General features: G+C 39.2%; 1 pseudogene; it reads left to right on the top strand.

The window, feature by feature from the left end:
- The first annotated feature begins 10,981 nt into the window (after nt 1-10,981).
- Nucleotides 10,982-12,401, top strand: LOC147420703 (uncharacterized; annotated as a pseudogene).
- Nucleotides 12,402-17,785: the final 5,384 nt, after the last annotated feature.

Here is a 17,785-nt window from a genome sequence, read left to right as displayed (position 1 = left end):
CTTCATCTCTTACAGTGTTCTTATCTCAATTTTCCTCCCTTCTTTCCATCTTCTTGTCAAGGGTTTCTTATGATTATTTCTTTCAATCCTTTACGTTGTATCTTTGCTCATTACCTTACTTAATGGATCATTTGCAAGAGCTAGTTTTATATGTGGCCATTCCTCATCTGCAACAAACAAGTGAATCTATTAGGAGAGATTTTGTGAAACGGTATGAGCGCTTGCTCTTCCCTCACTTAGGAACTTCAGTAGCTCAAACCAACTTGTCGACGCTCTGAGACATAACAAGGGTGACACTTTGGGATCAGGATCACTTTTGCAACAATGTCTGCTTGGCTATGATAACTGAAGAAATGGGTTTGGGTCCTTGATACTACTGTGTGATGAGATCGATGATGTATCGTCGGTTCTCCGAGCAAGTCTTTTTTCTCGCACAGTTTCTTCCTTATCAAAAGATATATCTTTACCCTCACTTTGGTTTACCTCTTAGAGGGCCCCTTAACTTCTCACCTCATACTCGCGAGATCAGTGCAACAATTTCACAACAAATTCTTTCTATGGCTGAAAGGCCTAATATGTGTCCCGCTTGTGATAGTTGCTTTTGTAATCATGTGATGGATGGGCTTGTTGACTTGTAAAACTCTATCTTTGTTGTATCTCTTAACAAGTTCATCATTTATAAAGCTCTTGGTTCTTGTCTTAAATCCTTCTTTCTCTGATTTTTCTTGACAAATACAATTAAACTTGTTCTTAACTTCCTATGTCTGGTATTTTGTAGAATCCCTTGAGATAAATACAAATTTAGCTAGCTTAGTTACAAAGAACAACACTAATCTTGTTATTATGTAGCAAACACAATCGTATTAGAAAATGTAGCATTTCTTGAGTGACACAAAAAGGTAACAAGGCGGAGCTTGTTTTCATTGATTACATGGCTAGAGAAGATTAATATGATCACAAAAGGAGAAATCTCATTACAAAAAGATGAGGAAACTAAGAATAAGATATTCCTAGTCTTCTGAGGAAGCATCTTCAGTGGGACTATACACCTTTTCTACAAAGAAAGAGCACTTGCCTTGCTAGCTAGGCTTTTTCTAAGAGTTTCCATAACATGGCATACAAGATGTTCTCAATATTCTTGGGTGTTTGAAAATATGAGATTGTTATTAAAGGAGTCCACAACATATTCATCTAGCTCTTTTCTGAAAGGTCACTCATTAGTCAGCTAAAGGTGGTAGGGATGTTACCCAGGCTAAAAGGCATGACTATGAACTCATAATGTTCAAACCTCATTTGAAAGCTATTTTTGGGGTAACTTCTTTTTTTATCCCAATTTGGTAGTAGCATAATCTCATATCGATCTGGGAGAAAGGTATGGCATCCTCTTCTTCTAGTTGAGTAAACACATCATCACCCATGCCTAAAAATGAACGTGGTTGCGAAGATCTGAGCAAGGCCTTCAGATCCTTCTCATATTCAAATTCCTCTATGAGTGCTCTAGCAAGCAACATTTGATTTGGTACAGGGACAACTTGAGGTGCTGGTGAAGTGTCAGCTACAGGCGAGTCTCGAGCAGCTCTATTTCTTGGGAGTTTAGGTGGCACGTTTTTTTTAATGTGGAAAAACCACTTCTCTTAGAGATAGGTTCATAAATATCACATTTACACAAGGTCTCTTAGAAAGGCAGACATTTCAAAAGATGGATTGTCTTTATCATGTCCAAAACTACATTTGGGAAATAATTAACGATCAATAAAAACACTTCTTTAGCATTTTGTAAATGCTAAGTTATCCCATTTCATGGTTTTAAGAGGACTACGCTTAGAAACACTAGGGCTAACAATCATGAAAAACACAATATTATAGACTTGAATAAAATTTATCAAGAGTTTTTTTTCCATTTATTTTTGGGAATATATCGACATCCTTTTTGGATTCTAAGCTTGGTAATTCCTTCTTGGGTTTATTTAAGCTAATGAAATACTTGAATAGAGGTTTCTTAAGTCTCTTGACCGATTGATTAACTTTAACTACTCTTCTATTTTGTACTTGTATCTTGTTCCCTTTAATTGTAGGCAAATGGTTCCATTCCCTTGATTGTAATAGCTTGATTTTTGTTCAGCCACACCATCCTTAGAATTTCTTAATATATATATATTATTTCCATCTTGCGTACAAAAAATTGAATGAAAACTAGAATGATCTTTTTAGTTGTAATGAAGGTCTATGCCTACCTTGTATGTGAAAATAGTGGACCTACTAGCCCAATGAAGCTCTCAACTCCTTATCCATGGCTCGAGCCTCAAATCAGTGTAGTCTCTTAGTGAGATGAAATTAGATTTGAACTTATCTTGAACAATCTTCTCTCTTTTTTCTCCTTAAAAATCTTAATTTTCAAAACGGTCATATTAATTTCGATTTTTGTTACAAAAATTTCTTACTAAAGCTCATTGGTCTGAGTACTTTCAAGGGAGCTCTCTTGCTCTTCCTGGCACTAAAACTTGTTCACCATTTGCGTTTTGAAAAGAAACAATCCCTTTTGTAGGAAAGATGAGGTGGACAAAACATTATAGCATAATTTTCATTTTTTTTCTAGAGAATCACCTTCTCTAGAGTTCTTGGCCATTTTCTATTTTTGTTTGCTCTTACACAATGTTTTTGAGAACTTCTCGTTCTTCAGAGTTCCATGCCATTTTCTGTCCATACCTAACTCTCTTCCTACAAAAGCTCTACTAAAATATTTATCTGGCCAAGGATAGAAACTACACTCTGATACCACTTGTGAGGGCCATGCCAACAACTGTCAGCTGCACCATCTCCTCTAGTTCACACCCTTGGCTCAATGTCACTAACACTTTTTTCTCGGTTATGGCCGAGCACAGTCATCAGAGCGTTCCCCTAAGATGAGTGTATTTAATAGCTAACCGAATCCCTTATTCCCAAGTTTGATTCCCGCTCCATAGATCGGAATCCATTATCCCGTTTTTTACTTAACTAAATGGACGACATAAAATTGGGTTCAACTTTTCGGCCAATAAATTAACCCTCTGGAATCCCCCCACCCACCAAACCGTTTGGTAAATGCACCTTCCCAAGGTAGTACTATGATACTAGAAAATAGTATTCCAATCATGTCAAACCAAGAATACATTTCAAGCATTTGAAAGCAGCATGCAAAGTTTTGCATACCTTGCAAGTGTGCATTTATCAGGTCGTTCTGACCTTTTTCCTTTATAGAATATTATATTTCCCTTTTTCTTTAGTATTAATAAAATTATTTAGTTATCTTTCAAGCAATCACATGCACTCCTCGAGGCATATCCCTATCCTTGTCCCAGGACTTGGATATCTTGTCTCCTCCGCCACGTCTTGAGGCGACACCTTGATACAATTTTCAATTATTATTTTTCTTTACCTTATGTGGGAAACGCTTACAAAAAATAATATATTCTAGATTCTATTTAAATCAATAATCCAAGAAGCAGAGCAAAGGTCCGACTGATGAGGACAATTACGGAATTGCCCATTTAGATTTCTAGCCTTTCCAAGGTTCCTTTTTACTAAACAATTAAAAGAGTTCCTTAATTAAATAACATCCTCCTCCCTTATCCTGATCCCTTCATGGATCCATTCTCCTTCCTCCTTTTTCTTGTCGACATTAGGCCTACCCAAACTAGGCCAATTTCCAGATGCATTCGCAGGTCCCTATCACCCAGCCGGGACTCACTCCCATTCGATCCCATTTCTAGGACAATGAATGAACCCGAGCTCAAAACATAGACCAATGGTTATCAGTCCTAGCCAAAAAAGGACCATCCCCCATTACATCCCACAAGTAAACACATGCGTTGACCTTTTCCAAACATATAAGACAAAGTTCACACTTAAATCTCCTATGTTATGCTAGGGGTATCCATGTCAAATCTTAACGGTAAAGTTTTAATCCTAGTTCCTTGAGCTATAATCCCTTAGCTCCTATTTCCTTTTAATGTCTACTCAAACAAAACCTTAAGAAAACAATGAGTCTCTTGGAAGTATAAGGGTTCTCGACGTAAGTTTCAAGTTAATCTGGTCGTAAACGAATCTCATATGTTTTCTTTGCATCACTTATCATCTATGAGACATGTCCATGGAAGCAATGGGGCTTTTATGTTCAAGAAACACGAGCATCACTTCTGTGAAGCTATCCCCTTAGTCCCCCCTTCGAATTTGCAAAACAAACTTGAAAGTAGACAAACTTGAAATGAACAATGCATATGCTTTCTACAATGAGTTTTGCTTTGGTGTGATTTATGTGTGGTAAACACAAAACTTTGGAATGCACCAACTTGCAATCTTGAGACAAATAATCAAGAAACTTCCTTTGAGTACTTATGCAAGAGTGAAACCCTTCCATGCATGGTAATATAAGCGTTAAAAAAAATTACAAAGTTCCTAAGAGTGGACATGCTAGTGTAGTGAAAAATGCTCATGTAATAGTGTATGAATCATTACCAAATTCTTCTTTAAAAGGGATATAGACATACCTTTGCTACCGTGCAGAGGATTAATTATGTAGCTATAGGAGAGTTTCAAGGGTTTGGGGTTTTCCAATTGGCAAGAGGGGGATAACATTACTTGGAATGAGAATCCTCTTACAAAAAGAACTCCCTTGTTTATGATAGAATTATCCTTCGAGATTCAACTTCTTCTTGAGAGAATTAGAGATTACCTCAATTATGTCACTAGAAAGCTTACGTACATATTTTATAGAGAGAGGGAAAATTTATTCTTTCTTTATTTTAATTGAATGCATGAAGAAAAAGTGGTGAACCTTTTTATGTGTGTGTGTGTGTATGTGTGTATTGAAAGAGGCTTTGCTATGGCTTCCTCAAGCTTTTCTACAACTTACTCTCTAGTTGCATCCTAAAAATGGAGGAGAGAAGTGAAAAAAGAGAAGAGAAACTCTCTTTTTATGCACATTTTTTATAAGTGTCACTTATCTTGATAGCTTATCTTTCTTATCAAAACTTCTCAACAAGTTACTTACTCACCTTGTCCTTATCTTCTAGTTTCCTACTTTATCTTTTTCTTTTTCTTTTCCCTTATCTTATTTTTTCCTTTATGCTAATTTTTCTCAAAATTAGCAAAGCTAGTTTCCTATGTATTGGTTATATCCATGTTCCCATGATGGCATAAGCCGGAAGTGTCTTGTGCGTATACTTTGGTGCTTAAATTGAGCCCAAGTTTTCTTGAATATTTTTTTCTTTCTAATATTTTCTTTTTCTTTTTCATCTCTACTCTCCCTGTAGATCTCCTCCTAATAACAACGTCGCAATATCCCTGCGACGATCGTACAATGTCTTCTAACGCATCCCCAAATTGGTTAAATGGGATTGGTTCTATCCCATTTGCATCCGTATAGAGGATATAATCCTCATAGTGAGACTCGAAGATTGGCACCTTCTTTGCTCCTAGTGAGATTTTGGCTCGTGGGTCATACCTCACTTTTTTTCTTACCCACTCTATCAGCCTTGAGCAGTCCATCCCACCTCCGGTTAGCTCGTTAAAGGCTTCTACATTGTGACCTATCCGGGTCTTGTCAACTGGCATTCCCAAGGCCCAAGTAATTAGCCCACTGGCGCTCCCCTTGAGAATTTCAATAAGAAAGGGATTGCGGCATGTCACCGTTCTGGGTGTTTGTATAAAGAGGAAGCATCTCCTTCCCCCACTAGATCGGTCCACATCGGGCCACCTCTAGTTGGCTGTAAATAAGGAGTGGGTGTCGGGCTTAACTGACATAGCGGGCCTCCCTTTAGCCTCTACTATTACCCTCTCATTGGAGAAACCTTTTCAATATGCTGACAGTCGCATTACTCGGTTGTCGAACAACATCTGGGAGGAGGAGCAAGTTCTTTCCTTCTACAAGTGTCAGCTCAAATCGATTGTCTATCGGAATCACGTCCACGCTCTCTCACCTTTCCCCTAGGATGTACTCCAAGAGCTCCGTTAGGGTCGACTTCCCCGTGGCCCCGAGCCCCCACAAAAAGAGACTGAACTGCTGTCGAGTATTTAACGTAAAGACTAGCCTCAGGAAGGCTCTCAATAAGTTTATCTTTAGTATATCTCCATCCATCAGGGTAAGGAGGAAGCTTTTCTAAATAGGGTTCATTGGTGTATGCATATCTAGCTCAATACCCGCATAGCTTGTGCAGACCCACGAGGGGCTGGATGGGTGTAGCAGCGGCCCTGACTTGTGAGGGATGAGGACTCCGTTGAGAAAGGGGAGCACTGCATCAACCATCTTGGTTCGCTTAACGAGCCGGTGCAGGCAGTCCTCTAATGATTTAAGAAGATGTTGGGAGCTTATTGTCTTCCTTTAGGGTAGTGTGAATGCGGTCCCCATCCCCTTCATCTCCTCCTCTATCTTATTGAGCATCTTGTAAGCCCATCCGAGCGGGCTATCCCACCTTTGATTTTTATACTCATACCACTATTCGTTTGGAAACACGTAGGGCCAGGTATCCTTAAACCGATTGGCCAGTAATGCCCCTACGTGTGCATCCAGCTCAAGGTCCAACTTGGCCATTCCTCTTATCTCTTCACCCACCTATTCTTCTACTTGCTTTTCAAGGATCCTTAATAGGTCGAGCTTCTTTTCCTTTTCAAAAGGGGGGTCGTAAAGATAGCGATCTTGAAAGAGGAGGGTCTCCTTTTTCATAGCCCAGTTACCCATCACTTGCTCAGTACCTTAAGAATATGTGCTCTAACCTCAACTACGCAACCCTCTTGGGCGGGCCAGAGAGGAAGAGGGAACACGCCTAACCCGGCCATAGAGGTTCTCTTAATACCTCACGTCCCTCTCCCAGGATGGTTATTCTCCCGCTGGAAAAATACTCCACACAGATGCCTGTTGAACACAAACCGCCCTTCATAGGTTTATCCTAGAGGGGAATCCCTCACCCCCAAAGATGAATGCCGCATGAGGGAGTTATTTCCTATATAAAGGGACCATCATCCCCAAGGTAGCCTCTAATTGCACATGCAACAAAGGGGTCGTCCACATCTATGAGATTGATTCCATGAGGGAGCGAACCCACCTCCAACCCTATAGATCCTCTAGGATGTGGAGCCCTTACTGCACAATCTCCCACTAAATCTTCTCTGAGAACCCTCCATTCTCTGGAGCCTTCCCTCTCCCTAAAAACTTGTCAAGGTCTACAATATCAACCAGTGCAAAAAAATCCCTCAAATAAGTTAATAGAAATAATGTGTCACTGAAATTTTAATAATATGCTTGCAAAATTATGTATAGTTTTATCATTTTACCTTAGAGTTTTTATCATATTCAAAAATGTCCTCTTTCCATAGGTCAATGGAAAAACTTGGTTTCTTCTCTTTGCTCTCTCTTGGGACCTTTGTGCCCATGTATTCAATCTTCAATATTTTCTAATTTGCTAGAACTCCTCATCTGTGGGAATCCCTTGCTCTTCATAGCTTTGAACAATACTAAGCAGATGCTCTCCAGCATGGGGTTGATCAATAAAATTCTCAAATTTTTGTATCAAATAATGATAATGGGCATGGTGTAATGTAGTCCACAAATCCTTCAAAGCCTTTATCATGCTCTTCCGACTCTCCAAAATAGCAAGGGTCCTCTCTTAGATCAAAGAAAGAGGTTTTGTATATCATATAGCAACAAATACTCCTTATTGTTTATGTTGTAGGTAGGCATGGTTTTTGTGCACAATAAGGGATCAAGATTTACCTCTGGAAGATGGATTGGCTCCTCCACTTTGGTCATGTTCCTTGCCTTGAACTGTGCAACATCCAAGTGCTTTCAACCATCTCCATTTCCTCTCTAAAATCTTCTTGTGTTTCCTCCACATCTTGGACCTTCACAGCTGTTGTATTTTGCAGAGATTTAGGCTCTCCTTCCTCTAGTGAAATAAGAGTCAAAAAGAGAAAAAATGCTATATGTTCAATGAAAAGCCTGCAACCATGCCTTCCATGCCACTTACAGGGATTATATACCTTCTTCCAATCATCTTGGAGTAATGCCAATTTCTTGGAGCATGTGCTTGGTGTTAAATTGTCTGCTTTAAAAATATCATTAAAGTGTACAAAACTATCAAGATTGTGCTCCTTGCTAAGGTCAACAAAAACCTTTTAAGAGTCAAGAGTTTAATTGTTGAACCCTTCCAAAAAACCCTTCAAAATAAAAGGAACATTAAAGATTTCTTTCACATAGGCAAACTTACACAATTACTTGACTTGGTATAGTAGCTCCATTAACCTGCCATCACATGTCTCCTCAACCTCTTCAATATCAAGACCCTCCAAACTCTTTCTAGTAGTCTTTTCTGCACAAGAAACAAAATAGAAAACTTTAAAATGTCATACACTTGTCAAAATTCTTGGTCATGCTCACCCTTAAACAACCATAGTGATATGTCATCCCTTGCAAAAATAGAGCACACAGAAGACTTTGAGTGTTATATTTTGGCATACAGGCGACAACACATCTTTAAAATAATTACTTCTTATATGTAACATTGTGTCCTCGCTATGCAAAAATAGAGCACCCGGACACACGAGAGATATTCGGGTGTTCTATTTTCACATACAAAAGACACCACATCTTTAAAAAGAAGTACTTCTTATTTATAATATTGTGTCCTTGCTATGCCAAAATAGAGCACTCAGATGGCCATTCGGATGCTCTATTTTTGCATACGGGTGACAGTACTTAGGACATACTTCCCATTTGTAACGTTGTGTCCTTGCTATGCAAAAATAGAGCACATTTTCACATACGAGTGACAAAGCCTAGGCTATCCGGGTGTTCTCTTTTTGCATACGGGTGACACTACATCTTTTAAAAAAAGTACTTCTTATTTGTAACATTGTGTCCTCACTATGCAAAAATAGAGCACTCGGACGACCGTCCGGGTGCACTATTTTTGCATAGTGAGGATAGTACATTCTTTATAAAAATGTAGTTCTTATTTCATACATTGTGTCTTTGGTATGCAAAAATAAAGCACTCGGCCAGGTATGCTATTTTTGCATAGAGATGACATAAACACAAAGAAAAAAACGTCAGCAAAAAAATCCAAATTAAAATGGCTATTTGTATGTTTTCTTAGGAGCATTTGGAGCTCTTTAGCTTTGAAATATGTACAAAACCCTAAGGTAATTACAGACGTTTGATGTTAAAATGTTATATATAGCTCCTTGTACAGCTATAAATAGAATGTTATCATGCCAATCATGCACGTTGGGACACGTGCCCAACGGTCAAATCCATGCAAAACAATCAAATCCATGCATCATAAATCGTGTAAGTTCTCATTGTGCACTCCTATATGTAGAGGCGCTCACACTTGAACAAGATTTTTGTAAATATTTTTCTAATAGCTCCATTGTAGACTCCACACTGATCCTCAAAGCTGATTCAAGGTTGGCTTACATCAGGCCTCTTCTCTCACTTCACAGATTTGATTTAAGCCAAACCTTCATGTTTTCTTCATAATTCTTCTCAATTCTTCAATTCAAATAGTTGGATTCTCATTAAAAGGTAATTTGTTGTAATATAAATTCATTTTGTAGAAATTGGTGTCAAACTCAAACCGTGTCATCGCTATGCAAAAATAGTGTAGTGAGACAAATGTCCAGACACATTGTTTTTGCATAGGGATGACATAAGAGATATTGTGTTATTTTTTTAATGATGTGTCGTCTTTATGTGAATATAGTGTATCCGAACGTATGTCCAACTACACTAATTTTGCATAGAGACGACACAAGTATTTTTAAAAAAACTTTTTCGGTAGTGTCCTCTTTATGTAAAAATGGAGTAGCCGGACTAATGTCCGACATGATTTTTTTAATAAAAAAAATTCTAGTAGTGTCCTCTCTACGCAAAAATAGAGTAGACAGGCCAATGTCCAACTACACTATGATCGCGTAGAGACGACATGAGTTTCTTTTTTGACATTTTATGGTAGTGTCCTCTCTATGCAAAAAAAGAGTAGTGGAACATTGGCCTAGCTATACTATTTTTTCATTGAGGGACACGATTATATCTTTTAGATTGTAAACTTTTGAACTTCATAATGAGGCCTAACATAGTGTGTCAAGGAAATTCAATATACCTTTATGTCGTTATATATTCATTAGAAATAGTTTTTTAACTTTACGTGAATGTGTCCTCTCAATGCAAAAATAATGTAGCCAAATGTGTATGTTCGGCTACACTATTTTTGCATAGAGAAGACACAAGTCTTATTTTTGGTGCAATATCAATAGGATGTTTTCCTTTGAAGTTAATGAAGAGGTCTACGATAGTTTGTTGAAGAAAAACTATAGTGACTCTATGATCATAATTTTTTCTCCTTTTAGGTCTAATCTAGAGATATGGCAAGAACCAAACAAACTGCAAGGAAGGTTCCTAGAAAAAATGTCAAACTAGGAGATGTCAAGGGAACGCCAGCTAATTTCAAACCAACAGACAAAGGTGGGAGCTCAAAGGTGGACAAAGGTGAGAGCTCTCAAGGAGATAAGGGAGCTGCATCCTTCAAAAAGGGAGTTGGTATGAAACTCCCACCTATTTTTTTTTAAAAAGAGATTCTCTCAAAAGGTGAGATGCTTGAGGGAGATAAGGAGATCACAGAAGACTCTGACAATTGCAATTCCAAGGCTTCCTTTCTAAAGGGTCTATAGGCAAATAGCATAGCAATGTAAGATTGATATGAGATGGACAAGAGGTGCCTTGCCATGTATGCAGGAGGCTCCTGAAGGCTATTTAATTGAGCTCTTCCAAGATGCATACATATGTGCAACCTTCTCTCACATGGTCACACTTAGGGACAAGGATATGATTATCTTAAGGAGATTAAGGTACAGAATGAGAAAAATTCTTGAACCAGTACCTCTGCAAGATGAGAAAACCTTCAACATTCTCAACATACCCCCATCAAGAAAGGAAAAAGAACCTGAAATGTTGGTTGAGAAGATAACAGAGGATGATGTTTTGGAAGAGACCAAAGTTGACAGGGAGGAGCTGGAAACAAGTGAACTTAGGGAGATTGAAGCTCAAATTCCTTCATTGCTGAGAGGTGTCAACTCCACAGGCTTCTTGGTGGTTACTTTCTTGAAGGATTGACCTTTTCCAAAGAACAAATTGTATTACCTTGGATGTTGAGTGTGTTGATATACTCAAAGATTGGCAAAGAGAGATCAATGACCGTATATTCTTGCATCCTTGAGGTTTGCCTAACCATCAAGATTCTATATGTGTTTTGGTAGATTATTCATATTTATAAAGCGTTCTTTTGATTTTCTTTACAAATTATTGAGATGCATGACTATAAGTTAGATTCAAAAAGTGGATATGGTTGACCCAAACATCTCTTGCTATTTGAGAATTGATTCTGATATAAGGAACTAGATATCCAATATAGATTTAGAAATTTGTGAAGTCGTCCTCTATCCCTACCATGAGAGGTATGTTCTACTGCAACCCTAGGTTATTTTTAAATTTTCATCTTGGAAGCTTTTGGCAATGTCCAATGGTCTTGCCATAGCTCTCGCTGGAGTCTTATAGCAATTGATATCACTCATAAAACATGTTGCATATATTGAACTCTCTTGAGGGACACCAAGGAATGACTAGGCTATAAGTGTAATCGTCCCATACTTTACCCAATGCTCTCACTTAACAATGCTTTAGATCTTTTTAAATAGGGCTGCCTCAAGGTTGATAGAGACAATTGAGCAATTTCCTCCTATCACAAGGCTCATGGATGACATGCAAATCTTAAATGTGAAGGTATGGTGCTGTTAGGTTGTAAGTAGTTTGAGCTTAAAATTGCATATTTATTTTTCCCCTTCTGTTTGTGTAGCCACCATTGTAGGAGGAGGTTTTCTCATGGGGATGGAGAGTGATAACAAATGCAAAGCTAGTGGTTGACTACACCTATGGCAACCCAAGAAAGACTATTAGGGTAAGCATTTGACAATATAAATAGTAAAATATATTGCTATTAGGATAAGCTCGCACACTAATCTTTCTTTGCTAGATCAATAGGAATTTCTACACTGACAACCATGTTTGGTGGGTAAGGGCAAAGCTGATTAGATATATGATCAGTGCTTAAATAGCACTACCCACGGCACCCAAGCCCCCAAATGGCCAAAGAAGCCAAAGGAAGAGGCCATGCACCACAGAGGTTATGGAGGATCCACTCAAAAGAGCAAAGGTAGAGAAGCCAAAGAAGGAAGATAAGCCTAAAGAGGTTCCAAGGAAGGCAAAGAAGCTTGTTGCCCGCATAAAGAGCCCCAGAAAAGCACAAGCAGATGTCAAAGAGGAGCAAAAGAAGTCCAAGCAGGAAGAGCCCAAGGAAGATAGAGGAAGCTAGCACAAGAAAGAGTCCTAGGACTCCCAGAACCCCCAAAAGTGTTTTGTGAAGCAAAATTGTAAATAGCAAAGTAGTACATATTCTACTTGACATACTCTCTACATACTATCTAGTTTTTGTTAAGTGAAAACATTGCATACTCTCTACTTGAGAGAATTTTGTAAAGAGAAAACATCACATAGTCATATTTTTTTGTAAAGAGATAACATTAAAAATTTGCTCCTTGAGAGTATGTTGTAAATTTTACAGCTTTCACTAGCTCCATTTCTCGTGTAGCTCATCTTTCAGTTTTTGTTGCAATTGTGGTAATCCTTGCATTTGTCTCTGCATGTTTCTCATAGTCCAACTGTGTTGATAGCAATATGGAAAGGCCCGATCCATAATCCATGCCATCCTCCAACCCCACCCCAGATGGGACTAGGAAATCTTCCAACCATGGTGGGAATTATTTATTTCAAGTAAGTGGAGATAGTGAAAACTAGCTTAGGGTCTTCGTTATCTTCCACCCTTTGCTCATCTTCATTCTCTTCCTTCTCTTCCACCTCTTCCTTATCATGGGATTTTCTCTTCTTCTTCTTCTTCTTCTTGCTCATAGAAATTGAAGAAGAGGAGCAGGGAATCCTTACTCATATCTCTTGACCTATTTCTCACAGAAAGAGGAAGTGGAGAAAGGGTGACAAACCTAAACCATGTTGGCCTATTTATAGTGTTGTAAGGCATACAATATTGATGACATTGACATCAAACAAGACATCTAAAGAATAAATCAAACAAGATAAGACATCTGAACCAAAATGTCATTTATCATTGATATGGCAATGTACAAAATGTCAGTCTTCTACAAGAAGAGACAACTGGCATTTGTACAAAAGGCTTTAGCAGGCTCTAGCTTGGAAGGAGATGTACTATTCCTTTTGGCACTTTTTGGCATAAAACTTTCTTCTCAATCCTCTTCGGGACCTACAATCCATATTGAAAAATAGGAAAAAGTGAGAATAGGTCACACGAAAATTTCTCCACTAAAAAATAAACTATTTCCCTACATACCTTCTTTCAAGGTATTTGAAAAGCAAAAGTTGAAGGTAAATCTATCTCCTGATTGTGTAAGTCTTGTCTCACTTGTTGGTACAATGAGCACTAGGTTCTTATCTTCAATGTGGCCAAGTTTTCATTGTGCATCCATACATCAGCGTCCTGAATGAGGTTCTCATTGAAATCATCCATGTTTTGATCTAAAGGAACCAAGCCCCCCCCCCCCAACATGATGCCATCGTGTGCGCGTATGTCGCACGTGTCAATGCAAGGAACTTGCCGATACACCGTGTGTGAGCCACAAATGGCTCCAAGCACACAACAAGCCTAAACTAGTAAGCTCAAAGAAGGCGATGGTGTGTCACTCACCCCTCTACGCTTGCTTCGTGGAGGATTCCTCGCCGCGAAGAAGAAGGAGCCGCCACTTCGCCGCGCTCAACCGCTTCACCGCCGCCGTCGTGCCTTCGTAATGCTCGATCGCCCACTCTCTCTCTCTCTCTCTCTCTCTCTCTCTCTCTCTCTCTCTCACATACACACACACACACACACACACACACACAAGGAGGTGAAGAAGAAGAAGATGGAGATGGAGCAAGAGCACTCTTCTTCTTCACAAGGAGGTGAAGAAGAAGAAGATGGAGATGGAGATGGAGATGGAGATGGAGCAAGAGCACTCTTCTATTGCACAAATGAGAGAATCAATGAATTTTAGGTTTAGTTGACTTTTATATGAGCTCGCCCCATTCACACTTGGGTACCCATGCTTAGCCAACTAATCCCTTGAATGTTCCAGTTAGAGTGCGCCTCTCATCGGCGATCACTCTTACCCTTTTCCTATTGGACCGACAAGCCCGGTACCTTACTCTACCAAATAAATAATACAATGTCCGCCGTAGGTTACAACGTCCGTCGTAGATAATAAGGTGTCCGTGAGCCGTGAGGGTTAACATGCCCCCCTTCCTGATGTAGATTCCGTCCTCGAAAGCTATTGAGTTGAAGCTTGTTATGTCCATGTTGTAGAGCATCTGGATTTGAATCTGCAAGGCAAAGTCACTGTTTCAGCAAGCGGAATTATATTTCCATAAATCATGAGGGGAATGTAAAGTACATGTGGAAATGAGTAAATGCAAGATTTATGAAATGTTAGACTGCCATTAAGGACGAATAAATCGCACTTTGAGTAAATTAATTAATCAAGAGTTTTGGGCTTATGGGTGAGTCTATCAAATAGTTAGCTATGACTAAGGTTAAAACAACTACTCTAGTACTAGCTAAGCTAAGAAGATTATCTAAATGCAATTTTCCCTAATTGTGCTTTTCAGCTTTGATTAGCCAACTAGCTCTCACAACTACAAACAAAAGCTTGAAATGTTAACTGTAAGCCCGATGGAAGTCTTTTAAATGTCATTCATTTTTTTCTTTTTCTCTTTTTTACTTTGGTTCACAATCATTTGACGTGTGTGCTTATTTTGTATGTCCGGGGATTTTTGCTTCTCAAGGAAAAGCGCCCACACTGGGAACCTCTAGGGCTCTAGTACCATAGACAATACATGTGAGTGAAGTACCAAATCAAGCCAGGATTTCTCTTCCAGCATTAGATTTTTCATTTGTGGCACTTATGTTTTTTGCTTCCATTTCCTTTGTATTCTCACTAGTGTTTTTGTTGGTTAGTGAGCAAGCTTCTCTATGCCTTAAACATTCCTAAGGTCTCAAATACTCAGATAATTTTATCAGCTAGGCCTAGTGGTCAAGTAAATGAGTTAACCTAAAGTCACGGTCTCCTAATCTCAAGGCTCATCCATAAGATTAAACTCTAGTTCCATCAACTTAAGCAAAGACAAATTTATACATCTATAATGGCAGATAACAAACATAACTATTGCACTCAAACAAACCATGAAAAATCATTATTAGAAATTATACATATCCACCAACATGAATCATGGAAAGTAGTACACCTGGAGGTATGGAGTTGCTCATTTCGTTGAAGCAGATGTCCTCAGCCATGTGGATGGAGATCCATATAAGTCCTACCTAACACATCCAAAAAACAAGCACTATACCTCTAGGAGGCATGTCACTGTGAAAAAATTAAAACTCCTAGAAAACAAACTCAAAACACAATCCAAACCCCTAACCTACCTATCTGTCATCCCTTTTAGAATCAAGGAAAGAGGATATTATATAAACCGGGTGGCCACCCTAAGGCTAGGCCTCTATCCTCATCATCTAGATAAACGAAATCATTTTCCATGAGGCCATAGTCTTCCTCGGTCTCTATTATTTCTTCTTCATCATCCTCTTGCGCAAGCATGTTAATCAAGAACCTCGCGATGCGTGGATACTCATCCTGTGCAAAAGAATAAGCATGTGCCACCGGAGAAACATTCGCTACTGGGTAGGTATGACTAGTTATCCATAGACGTATCAGCCATTCTAACTCCTCAAAATTTCCCTCACATGCAAGTCTCTCTACCAAATCCCATTCCCAAGAAAGTACAGGGTAGCAGATGTGAAACACTTGAGAAAAAGAAAAAGGGTACCTTTCATAAAAAATAGAAGCGCATGCCTCTGGTGAACTAGCCATCTCTGAGAATACAAATAGATTTGGTTAGGTCTTTAAAACATGAGTTGTTTTTGTGTGTTGCTTGATGTGACATGGTGAATTTAGACTTATGTGTAGGATCTGATAGGGGGCTCTCTCGTTGCTAGTCGCTCTTGCTCTTTTACTTTTTTATCTTGTTTTTGTGAGTATAAGGCTTTATATATGCATTCCCTAAGATTGGAGATTAAGAGGTCAGGGAGAAAGGTTGAGAGGAAAGCAAGTGAATGATGGATGTCAACAAACACTCCCCCCTTCCTTGGGTAGATCATACCGTTTGAAATGATGTCGTCACCCTTTGAAACCAGTTGTTCCAAGTTGTTATAGGTGAAGGCTTTAACCAATAGTTTTCGACCGCTCTATGCGTTTCATCTAGTTGCAAGGGTGGTAAGGTACTCTCCCATGATTTTATTTGCAACATAGTTGTAGGTGGTGAACTTACAACGGGAGGTGTAAACTCTTTCTTGCTTGTATGGATATGTACAATGGTAGGTGGAGGTTGTATCGAAGCTTCTATTTCCGTATAGGAACTACATGAAGAGAAAGAAGCTTCATTTGCTTTCCCTGTTCGTGAGCTATGTGGAACAAATCGTTCTTTCTTTGGTACCCAAACTAGCTCTGGAGCAGGTGTGTCGCATTCTGTGATTTTTTCCTTTCCACAATCTTCAATTTGTTTTGGAGCCACAGGATTGAGCTCACATGGGCCCGGTGACAGGTAAGAGTACAATTTACGTTTGGGCACCCAGATTTGATCATTTCCTTCATAGTATCCTTGGGCTTCCAATAGTCATTTAGGAATCCAACGCAATGTTTCTTTACATTTCTTGGAGTGAGGGGGACCTTTCTTACGAGGCTTCCATTTTTTAGCATCAGCCATGGTTACTAAAGAGGCTTTAGGGACCCACTTGTATGTTTTCTTTGCTATATTAGGATGGTTCTTATGTGTCTCAAGCTTTCTTTCAACTACATCGGTTGAAGCTCTAGAGAGTTGGGCTATGGGGGCGTATGGTTCAACCTCTTGGACATGCAATGTCTTGGGTTTTATTTCCTTAGGCAATATCTCAGGGACTATGGCTTGAGTGGTAGGGATAAGAGTTGGTAAGAGTTGGTTTTTGCGTTGTGACACCCCCAATCCCCCAATCAATAGTGCATTTGGTGGCTATCATCCACGTGCATCCTAGGTTTATATTACCCTCCATAGTTCCAACAGGCATGACCAAAAAGTCTTGAGCTACAACCCCATTGTCATAACTGATAGAAGTGTGCCAGATTCCAAAAACTGTAGTTTTTTTCTTGTTGACACCCTTGACTTGGATAATACTCTCAGATAGAGGTGGCTTCCCTAACTGACACCACACCCCATATGATAGCATATTATATTTAGCACCCGTGTCCAATAAGGCGTTATATAGCACTTTTCCATAGTTGCTATTTAGCTCAATAGGGTATCGTAGAGGTGTGTCAAAGTCCAACCAATCCTCGTCGATTTCAACGTGGAATGCATGTGTGACTCCAAGGTTAGCCTCTCGTTTTTGTCTTATACGTTGTTGTCGCTCCTTAGCCTCAGCTTGAGCTTGTATCTTCTTCAATTCTATTTGTTCCTTGGCTGCCTTTTTTGTATGGATGGCACGCAACTCCTCTTGGCTTAAAGGATCATAGTATCTTTTAAATTTGCTCCCATTGAGGAATCCAATGGTTTCAACTCCATCAAGAGTCTCCACACGAATGGTTCCTTGTGGGGTGATCTCAC

The sequence above is a fragment of the Adiantum capillus-veneris genome, chromosome 28, assembly GCF_014529385.1.
Source record: "Adiantum capillus-veneris isolate H3 chromosome 28, ASM1452938v2, whole genome shotgun sequence".
NCBI lineage: Eukaryota > Viridiplantae > Streptophyta > Polypodiopsida > Polypodiales > Pteridaceae > Adiantum > Adiantum capillus-veneris.
The sequence above is the reverse complement of the archived record's forward strand: the minus strand, read 5'-3'. Positions and strand labels throughout refer to the sequence as shown.